Genomic DNA, 12,228 nt, shown 5'->3' on the forward strand with positions numbered 1-12,228 from the left:
AGAGTTTGCAAAAATGTGGCACAAGAATGGCATACCACTCTCATACAAAGCAACCATAAATGGCAACCTACTGCATTGCCTGATACCACGAACGTCAACAAATAAAAACATTCCTTTTATATCTCATTGCTGTAACTGCATTTCTGAATCGTTACTGTCTCTTAACCCTTTCATTTCTTTCTGGACGGAGCCCATAATGCATCCCTTTGTGTCAATAATCGCAATGTAATCACAATGAAGTCGCAGAAAAAGGGCATAAGAAAACCTACTTTCCTTTATAGTTTAATATTTTTAACACTAAACTACACTTTATTGCAAAATCCTTACTGGATAATCTTACCTACCTTTTAAAACAATGAACCTAAACCGCTCCAATTTGTTAAAACTAATACCTGTCTCTTTAACACCCTTCACCCAATAAACCCCCAGCACTTTCTCTATAGAAAGAACCCACTAGGACCAGTAGGTCACAAGTTCACAGCACCTTCCTCAAGGGCCATACTAGTTACAAAATTAACTACAGCAGGTGTGGTTTACTGCACACACTGTAAACCATATCCAACTCTCTACTCATTGTTTTCCTATTCACCACAGCCAATGAAACATCAATTTACTAATAATTTCCAAATGCTACCTACTTGTATTTACCTGCATATTCCCGCCATCCTATCAAATGTTTAGTTTTTTAAACTATCAGCACACATGCATTTTCAGTGTTTTTCTTTGTACCAGCTGTGATATTCAGCTCCAGACCTGTCCTGTGTGCTACTCCTCCTTTCTTCAAAGTACTGAAAGTGTGGATTGTAGCCACAGTTATGTTTATTGAGCTGGTGAGTCTGAAAGAAAGAGAAGTATTGACTGTGATTTAATATTAGCTAATGTGGACATTACTTGGGTTGGACAGAAAGGGTTAAAGTTTCATCAATTGCTGCCTTTGATTAAAACCATTGTGGATTCAGCCGCCCCTGACCTCATGATTGTGCAATGTGGTGGCAATGACCTAGGCAAATTGACTGGGGTAGGACTGGATTTCTAATGAAGGATACCAACTCTGAATTTATGATGCTTTCCCCTCACACTGTTTTGATATGCATTGAATCTATTGAAATGATGGAATGCACTATACAGACAACAAGGCATTTCTAAGCAACCTGAAACTCTGCATCCGGTCTTATATGCAGCTGTCATATACACACAATCAACACAAAGGTTCTTGTCAGAACTACACTAGTGCCCAAAATATTGTTAATTTTCTTTATAAAGATACTTTTTTTTAGTTTTTGGAAATCTTCACAATGGTGTTGCAGTCACTGCGAACACATTGCTAAATCACAAAACAAAAGCACACATTCAATGGCCACCAGCACATAAAAAATGATGACTAAAAAATAATTCTAAACATTACACTACACACGCAAAAGTCTACATAACTGTATAAAAACATGTTTCAACTCATGCTATTCTAGTGAGTTTTAATAACAACCATATATAAAACCTATTTTCCGTTTTTAGATGTTTGCGTCTTTTTCTTAAAATGCACAACACAGATATGCACACATTTTACAGTATTTGAGGCACTAGGGGTTTATAAATGTACAGTTCAAACTCATGTTTTGCTAGTCAACTTCTATAAAAACCATCTTTATAACCAATTGCATGTCTCTCTGAGTGGGTGCATAACTCTCTGGGAGGAGTCTGTAAGTGGGTGCATGAGTCTTTGTGTGGGTATTCAATTGGGTGCATGAGTCTTTGAGTGGGTCTGTGAGTGGACAAATAAGTCTCTGAGTGGGTATGTGACTGGGTGCATACGTGTCACAGTGGGTGTGTGACTGGGTGCATAAGTGTCACAGTGGGTATGTCAGTGCTTGAGTGTCTTAGTGGGCATGTGAGTGGTTGCATGTTCTGTGTGAGTATGTGAATGGGTATGTGAGTGTCTGAGTGCGTCTGTGACTAGGTGCATCAGTGTCTGAGTGGGTTTTTGAGTGGGTGTCTTTGTATCTGAGTAACTCTATGAGTGGCAGCATCAGTATGCAATCACATCTCTGAGTGGGTGTGAGTATATAAATAAAACTGCTAGGTATGTCAGTAGGTGCATGACTGTCTGAGTGGGTATGCAAGTGGGTGCATGAGTCTCTGGGTGGGTATGGAGTAGGTATGTAACTGGGCACATGAGGTTTGAGTGACTCTGTGAGTGGCTATATAACTGAGTGGATATGTGGGTATGCTAATGACTCTCTCAGTCAGTCTGTGAGTGGGTGCATAACTCTCTGAGTGGAGTGTATGAGTGGGTACACAACTATGTCTGTGGGTATGCAGGAAGGTGCATCAGTCTCTAAGTAGGTATCTAAATGGGTGCATGAGTCTCTCAGTGAGTCTGTGACAGGGTTCATGAGTGTCTGAGTGGGTCTGTGAGCGGGTGAATGGGATCTAATTGGCTGCTTACTCTTAAACTAGGAAGTATTGGCAGCCATCTTGTGACCAATATTCATGATAGCCCTCTATTGAAATGCATTGAAGGCTGGATTTTAGCATCACAGAAAGAAGAACGTATAAAGGGTAATAACAGATTTTAGTTACAATATAAATCATTTGTCATTGCACCATACTAATTTTAGGAAATGTGGTGTGTTCTAAGGTGATTTTACTCTGTGGAAAAGACTTCTGCTGATATTTTCTGAATCATGAATTAAAGAAAACAGTTTTCTCATGATTTTCCCACGGAGGTTATGGAACGTGCTCCAGAAGCTAAAATGACAGCACATTTTCGGTAAATGCACACTATCCTTCTCAGCCACATGGCGTTCTCAGTAAATTATGTGCTTCCAACAGGAGCAACCTGTCAGTTGATTCTCTTGTGTTCTAATTCAACCTCCCAGAGTGTTCTATAGAACAAGTAGACCGTTAACAGTCTTAAGTATGACAAAAGCATGGCACACACGAAGCCATGTGGAGTGAATCAAACTTGAAAAGCTTATAACATTTAATTTAGAAAGGAACAAAAAAAGAGGGATCAGTTTGTTATAGAAATTGTGCTTAGTGCTGTAGAAAGAAAAATTAGGACACATATTAAGTGAGTTCTCAAATACAGTTCTCTTCAATTTCATTAAAACATCCTGACATGCAGACTGAAACAAGTATCTTCAACACCAGCAGCAGACTCCCAGTTAACTCCCTGGCGATCAGTAGCTTTACTACAGTGTACTAATGAGCAACTACCATGCTAACATTCTGAAGTTATGCCAAAAGTGTGCCACATCTGAATGCCATCTTGAGTTAATTGTAGTAGAAAACTGAAAGTATTTTCACTAAATGCAGAGATTAGGAAGCTTTATAACAAATAACCCTTCCAATATGGGCTATCAGAGAAAAAAGAGCCCAAATATAGTACAAATATCACCCAAATGTATCCCAAGTATAGCCCAATGACAGAAATGTGCAAAACACTTATGTTTTTTTTTTGCAGTTTTATATTGCACAGGTGTGAGCAGTAGATATAGGAGTGCTTCACATGAGCATCAGTTACATGACACAAGGACATATTCAGCACTGGCAGTGACGCCACATTCGCTCCCATGAGTGTAACAAATAATCAAGAGATTACCTGGTTAAAATAAACACAAAGATAGCAAATTGTTTTGCCACCTCATTATAGTTGTTTAGAGCACAAACCATAGTTTCTATGGGAATAAGACCCTTTCATGGAGGAGAGTGCAGAGTCAACAAGATGACCACACTGTGCAGGCAAGAGGGGTAGTGGCAGCAAAATAGACTATGGAGGGCTGGGGAAAGGATGTAAGGGGCATCAAACCAACCCTGACGTACAGGCAAGAGAGGCTGTGGCAATATAAAAGACCATTAAGGTTAGAAGGAAGAGGCAGTGACAGACCCTATTCAGGCAGGTGACTTACAATGTTTTTTAGCCCAAGAGGGCTTCATTTTATCTGTCTTCTGCCTAAAATCTCCTCTTTTTCAATGAAAGCAGTGGAAAAAAGCAACTCAGCAGTTTTTTTTCAAAATCTACATCTTACCTAATTCAAAATTTGGCAAGTAAGGTATGTCGGATCATGAAGGGCAGGATGAAAGGGGTAGGAACATGGACTTGGATAAGACAGGCTAAAAGGGAGCTGGGCTAGGGCAGAAAACTGACTTGACAGGGAAGGTGTCAGGGATTCCAGCAGCACAATGCACCAGACAGGGCAATTGGAACGGCAGTGTAGCACAACCGACCATGGAAAGCAATAGGGAGGGCAACAGTGAGGCTATAAAGCAAAACACACAGACAATGGAGGGAAGGAGGGAGGGTGTCAGGTACAGTAAGCTGATCATACAGGGCAGGTAGGCGGGACTGTGAGGGTACAGAAGTTCACACTTGGCAAGGGGGAAAGTTTATGACAGCACAACGGCAATGGTGGGCAAGAGGGAGGGGGCTAGGGCATGCACAAAGAACCATGGAGGATAGAAGAGAGGGGTAGGGACAGGACACAGACAACAGAGGGCAGGGGAAGGGGCTTTGCAACAAACACACACGGCAGCCAGGAGGAGAAGTTGTAGCACACTAGAGCATGAAGGTCAGAAGGGAGTGGCAGCAAAATGCAATCTGCAGCACACATGGAAAGAGTAAAAAACGTGGAAAAATGAAAACATTTATCCTTGTTACACACGGTCTTGTTAGGCGTAAGGTTGTGGCACTGTCTCAGGTTTACGTGATTTTGTAAAGCTGGGGCATCATCCAAAAACCATGAGTGTTACATTGGACCACCGCGCAATGCCCATGGAATGCCTTCTTGATGCAAAGTAAGGCAATGCAATGCTTCTCACTGCCTTGCCTTACTCCATCTCTATGAGACCTTGCAAAGCCATGCCGGGTGGCTTTGCGTCGCTTCATACATATGATTAAACCACCAGAGTGTCAAAAAAGTGTTGCTCCAGAGGTGCAGGCCTCTTGTAAATGAGCCTTTTAGGGGCCAGATTTACTAAGTTCTCATGCTATGCAGTGCAGCAGCCGTAAATGCTGTGCTGCGTGAGAAGGAGAGAGGGTCATATTTATTGAAATATTGCACTCTCCTCCTCTCGTGCCAACGCTGAAATCAGTTGCAGTGCGCCATGGAAACACCTTTGCGTCATGGTGCAAGGGTGTCTCCGTGAGTCTAGAATAGGTTTTGTACTGGAAGGGTACACTTCTAGTTCAAAATACCATGCATAGACTGACTTCAACCCTTTCCCGACTTTGTATGTATGCTGTACAGTGCAGCACGCATATAAAGGCAGAACAGGAAGGAGAAATGAAAGCATTTCTCCTTCGTTACGCCTACTTTAAAAGTTTTCTGACGCTAAGCCCTGTTTACTTTTTTTATTAAATTTGGTTCAGCATCAGAAACCTTCGGTGGTTGCATGCACCACCCAAGGTACACCTCGTTGGCCCCAAGTAATGCAAAGGAGCACTATGTGCTGCTTTGTGCTACTTTCACATTATTTCCAGTGCTAAACAAGTTTAGCACTATAAAGTAAATTGAAAAAAAAGATTTTGCACCGATTTGTGTAAGTTTTGTCATGCAAACATGGCATACAATCTTAATAAATCTCCCACTTAGTTTCTAGGGCCAGTAACATGGTAACTAATATTTTGCCCCTGAACACATTACAAAATATCCTCACTGCCGACCGGTTTCACAAATGATCTAAAAAAAGGCAGAAATCTACCAATTATAGGTTTCCTCTTTATTTTACACACATTTGCACGTTCACCTGGAGCACGCTCAGAAATGTATACTGTATATTTAAAAGTTTGCATTTCTCCACTACTGCAGACCCATTACCAGGAGTATGTCCAGAAGAAATTCACAAAAACAATTTCCATATACAGAAAAACTTTCAAACACGCCCCTGAAATATGGAATCTTTGTGAGTTTTTCTTGCCTAATTTGCACTCTCCAAATTTCTTTCTCTCCTATGTTTAGTGTTGATATGGGTCTGAAAAACTATTCCAACAACGTTACAATCGTGCAAGTCAACCACATTCTCAATAGCGTCTTTCATGCTATGTTATTTTATGGACACTTAGTATAGCGCAACAAATTACCCCGCAGGGACAACTTTGTCAGAAGAGCCAGGTTTTAAGTAGCTTTTTGAAACAGATGAGATCAGAGCAGACGCGAATAAGAAACGGGAGCCTGTTCCGAAGAGAAGGGCCCTGGTATGAGAAGGATGGACTGCCATGCTCATTCGAACGACCATCTTCACCAACTTATTTACAGTGTCATGACTTCAGACAATACATCAAACTGGCTCAGTTCCTGCAGTGCTAAGTGGGATTCACAGGCGGAAAAATCTACAAATCCTAGGGGGCATATTATCAAGGGGGTTTATCTAAGCTCTTTTGGCTTTAAAAGCCAAGAAAGCGGAGATAAAATTATCTCCCTATTACCTAGCTGTCGCTAACACCAGTTAGCGACACCTAGTAGGAGATAGCGACCATCTTGGGCCCCACTTTGCATGTCAGTGATATTTATCACTAATGACATGCAAAGTGGGCGTGCCAAGATGTTAGCGACTGGAAACAGTCGCTAACATCGCTATCTCCTATTACCAACTTTTGGAGATATTCGCGCTAAGCGCGAATATCTCCAAAAGCTAACACCTGCCTTGAGCAGTTCTTAGCCATGTTATCCAATGGGAGGTGTATACCATGGCTAAGAGCATTAGCTCGGTAATGCATGAATATCGCGGACTTTTCAGCGATATTCATGCATTGCGGCCGTTTTTTATCGCATTTGCGATAAACCTTGGTAATACCAAGGTTTATCTGCGATAAAAATCGCCCCAGCTCAGCGGTAAAATTTTGTCTCTAACCAAGCAATAGCGATAATTATCGCTATTGCTTGGTAATATGCCCCTCGATGCGTGAAATGAGATTTAGGAAATTAACTTATTTCGTTTTTTGCAATCCTGTCTTTCACTTGTCACTGTCCAAAGATTTATGAAAGTGACCCAACACCCCCAGACTTCCCATTACTAGGTACCACTGCAGATACATTGTCTGTGATGAGGTGTGAAAAGTGAACTTGTTTAAATAGAGTTTGCCACAAGCATATTCGCAGCTCCATCTTCATTTTTCACGCTTTTCTGCTGTAGCCTACGGTCAAGTTGTACCTGTTTGCTGGTATCACTCCCTAGAAATATTAGCTGTTCCCATTTTTGTGTTCATAATGCAACATTACTCACATCCTGAGCTTGCTAGTCTGAGCTGAAATGCATTCTGAGAAAAGCTTTTAGAGAGGCCAACTCCTATAAGTAATCTTGTACTGTTCTTTGATGGTTTTCCTTTCTTCAATGTCTTCCTCTCTGAACAGTCATACAAATAATGCCGATTTCCATTTCCTAACCATGAAAGACAATTTATATGTACTTTGCATCCATCCGGAAGAAATGGCTTCCTTGCGTGAGTGCACAGACAGAGAGAAGAGACACTTTCCTACACACAAAAAAGTTTCGTAAAAAGTTGCCAAACAGAGGATGATGGCCCTACTTAAGACCTGATAGACAGGGAAAGGTAGTAATTGTTAATAAACCCAAACATGGCGCATTGCCTTTCTGCACTTTTGGCCATGCAGCTGTTCTTTATACACTGGTGGTTGACATGCCACTGGAAGAGCCTTCTCTGACTCCTTTGGATTTGCTAAGGTCCAGAGATACCTTTGTCAAACCTGTTGACAGGTGAGCTGGCCCTCTAGGTTGACTGCTTTTAGAGTTTTGTGGAATGGTATGATGTCTGTAACATATTATGGTGACCGGACATGTGGGAATTGTTTTGTGCCCACAATTATTGGTGGACATTCCTCTGTCGTTTAATTTGCTAACCAGAGTCTGTCTCCACAAAGTCACTCCTCCCATAGTGATGGGTAGCCTTAGTCTTACTGACAGAACTCCTTAAGTATGGCAACATTGTCTACCAGCACACAGGCATGGGTATACATACTACCGCATTGTTGGACAAAACTCCTGGGATCCAAATCCTTACTCGACCCAGTGATACGTTTCTTCACAACAAATAAATCCATACATTGGAGGAAATATAAAGTATGACAATGTTTTGATCTCTCTCAAAACCACATTTCATACTTCTGGAAGTGCAGGAAAAATCTATGCAAAGTTTTGCAATTTTGTATGCACTATGAAATTGTACAGGCGAAACAGACAGAGGAAGAACATTAACTTACTTTATGTAGGGTATGCCTTTGGAAGTATGCGAGTGACAACCAGTTCTAAATAAACACTTGGCATATTTAGGTACAAAGACTATTTACATAATTAGCCACAGACATGAAATTATATCTGAATATGGATGTGTGGGAGTACCATTTGATTAGCAAATCACTTCAGAACTGTTTTATTGTGCAGGAAGAAGGGGGCGGGCCATGGCCAATGGGGGTTTTGACTAGGATTGGACGTAACTTGAGCAGTTCTGAGCAATGTAATCATGCAGAATTGCCCCCAAATTCTGTAAGATTACGTGAAATTATGCAAAACGAGTAGTTTTGCATAAAGCAGTATTTTCTTAGTGAAAAAATCCCTTCCCATCCAAAATGGATGAGAGGATGCATATTGCGCTAAGAAATAGAGCTAAATTAGAGAGAGCATAAATAGCTGCCACTTGCTCACTAAGGCCCAGATGTAGGTAAATCTAATTTACCGACTCATAAATACCGAATTTTACCGATTCGGTATGTATGAATCGGTAAATTAGAAGGAGGCAGATGTAGGTAATTCTTTTTTTTTTTAAGTTCACAAATTTTTTATTGGGAGTTTAAGAAGTGATCAGCATGTAATACAATTGTAATCACAAAGTAAAAGGTTACATAAAGGATATAAAGAGTACACAGTGGCGAGCTCAAAAGAAACATGTAAATGTGCATGAGAAATTATACATAAGAAATTATATATAAAAAAATATATAAGTACGTTGCATCAATTCACTGATATGAAGGTAAGTCTGCAAGTAAGCGTAGTGGAGAAGTGTGGCTCAATGGTTAGAGCGGCAGACCCTGATGCAGAGGTCTAGTCCGGGACCAGGGTTCAATTCCCTGCCTCGGCGGGCCTTGGGCTCAAATTTCAACAGACCTGATAATTCTCGCCTCGGTGCCTATTCCAATCATGGGGTCCCACTCTGCAACTCTGGGCAATAGCTTGCTTAATCTCCACAACAGCCCCCCACAACGCTAAGGATGCCTGGCCTCCACCTTGGGGGTGCCCAGGAGTGGACACCTCACAGGGAAAGCCAGGATGGGTTCCACAGCGGTATTTGTACAAGCGCCTTGAGACCCTTGCGGGTGAGTAGTGCGCTATACAAGTAACAATGTACATATCATGTTAACACATTAACAACATTATCATTTTAACCTAGATTCATCAGGCAATCATGGTGGTTTGTGTAAGTCAAAGTATTCATCCAGTGAGGTCCAGAGTTTCCTATGTGGGGGGCGCCAAGGGGTAGAGGCAAGGGCTAAATTATCGGCTCCTCTGAGATTGGAGACCCAGTTAAGCCAGTGGGGGAAAGAGGCTTTATTCGTGTCTTTCCAATTATTCTGTATGATCTTAACCGCCGCCATCAGTAGTAGGTAATTCTTAATTTACAATTACCGAATCTGTAAGATTCGGTAATTACCGATTCTTTAATTACAGAATCGGTATTTGCCATTGATTCCTATGGGCCTTGAAGCCCATAGGATTCAATAGCAAATACCGATTCTGTAATTACAGAATCGGTAAAATTACCGAATTTACAAGGGGGACAGGGTGTCACTTTGACACCCTGTTGCACCCCTGTTTCAGGCTTGTGTGCCATGTGACACACAGACATGCCCTTAGGGCATGTCTGTGTGCCACATGGCACAGGTGTACATGCACAGATGTGCATGTACACTAGAATTCGTTATTTACCATGGAATAGTATTGCATGGTAAATAACGAATCGGTAAGGGCCTGTGGCACTGATTACAGTGCCATCTACATCTAAATATACCGATTCTGTAAATAAAATGCCCCCTACATGCCAAATCCCAACTACCGGTCGGTAACGGCCGAAATCAGCCGTTGCCGACCGGTAATTGGCGACCTACATCTGGCCCCTAATGTGCTCTTGGGGGTAGGATTTCCCCCAACTTACTCCCAGCATTTACCACTATTTTCTTAGTGCAGAGTGAACCCTTTGTCTAAAATGGACACAATGATTCATTTTATGCTAAGAAACAGCTTGAAATGCAAAAGAACACAAGTAGCGACCGCGAGTAGTGACTCGCTAAATGTGCTGACGCTGATTAATTTTTCAGCAAATTACTCTAAGACTAATGCAGATGTACCAAAATTACTCAGATTATTCCAGCCTAATTGCAATTTTACCCAGGTCTTGTTTGAACCATGTGGTGCCTAATGAGCCACACCTACCTCCCCCAAAGGAAGAAACCAATGTTTTGGAGCACCTTTCCATGTCCTGGGAAGGTGTTACATGAAACCAAGCTTTGTAGGGCATTCAAAGTGGGCTGGAAACCTATTCCGTTCAAGGGTTCCCACCTCACAAGGCATTCATTTGTGTGTAATATGGTAGCACCATGTGTGTTTACAGGGATGGGACTTTGAGCTCTTTCTTTAGGCATAAAACTAGAGGCAATAGGTTGGCTAATGTGTTGGCGATGGTTAAGATTTATCCTGAAGTTTTGAAGAAGAGCCGAGGGGCATATTATAAAGAACGGCGTTAAAATTATTGACGGTTTAGCGGCAGAAAACTGCCACTAAAGCGACGATAATGGGCTTGATAATTTGCCCTTGGGAATTCCAATAGAAGTCCATGTTCTGATGCGTAATGCTTATTTAGCAAAAGACACACCTGTAGTGACTTATGGAACTCAAGTATTGTTTAATCTTCTATAAAAATTATCGACAAAGAGAAGGTTTCCAAATAGCATTGCTTGCTAGGTTTAATCAAGGGAACCCCATTATAACTAACAATTACTTCACAACAGCTAAAATAATTCAGTGTGCTATAACCTTATTTGTCTTATTACGTTTCTCAACAGAGACATTGTCTATAAGCAGGTACGTTGCACCATCTTGCTAATGTACAAATATTATATCTTGGATTGTGAGCAATAGATAGATACTTTGGAAATGAAAAAAACTTTTGAGGATGAAATGACATCCATTAATTCTCTCTGGAGATGATCAGTGCCTGAAATACCTACTTCTAATAGGCTAGAAGCAGTAAAGGAGTTATCCTCCTAATCATTTAAAAAAAAAAAAAAAAAGAACAGGCAGGTGCTGAGAAGATCATTGTCTAAAAGGCACCAGCATTTGTTTTATGGTTCTGGGGGCAGGAGAGGTCCTCGGTCAGATGGTCATCAGCCGTCAGACCAGCCACATTGTATTGTCCCAGGATGTGGACCTCAGATTTATCCATATTAATTATGAATGCAGTTCATCCGTATTCTCAGACAGCTTAAAATAAAATGTACTTTTGTGGGACCTGATGGAGCCATCAAGCCAAACAATCACCAGTAATTCATAGGCTTAGATTATAAAAGTAGAGGTGAATAATCTTAATAGGGGAGTGGGGGTGGAGGAGGGGAGCAGCCTCAATATGAAACAACAATGGGTTCATAGAACAGTCCACCAAAAGGACTTGTCGGGCCTACTGACGGAGTGAATGATATAGGTTTATATTACTTGTATTCTATCCAATAAACTTTTTAATCAAACAGCGAGCCTCTGACTTTGATGTCATGCTATTGAGGGGCACATTTACAAGACCTGTGTGCTGCCTGTGCATCACAAAAAGTGTGTTTTCTGCCCCATTTTTACAAGGACAGGAAAAGCCACCGTGCGTGGCTTTTCCTGTACTTGTATATACGGCCCCTTTACACACTGAACTTTGCGTGAAACAGGTGTTCCATGGGTGTTGCTGTGGGTGTTCCCATGCAATGCCCATGGAACCAGACACATTTCCAGATTTACCAGAAATCGTAAATCTGGAAATGTGTCTGAATGAGGCATAAGGAGGCGCAACTAGGAGAAATTTATTCATTTCTCCTCGTTGTTTTCCTCTTTGTATGCTTGCTCCATTCTGCAGCACACATAGAATGAGGAAATGACCTCTAATGATTGTTTATGTACAAAAAGGTTTCCCTTCCTGTACATAAAAAATCCTTTACGTCAATGACGTTCTGCAAGTTATATGCG

Source organism: Lissotriton helveticus, chromosome 8 (genome assembly GCF_964261635.1).
Source record: "Lissotriton helveticus chromosome 8, aLisHel1.1, whole genome shotgun sequence".
In the NCBI taxonomy this organism is placed as follows: domain Eukaryota; kingdom Metazoa; phylum Chordata; class Amphibia; order Caudata; family Salamandridae; genus Lissotriton; species Lissotriton helveticus.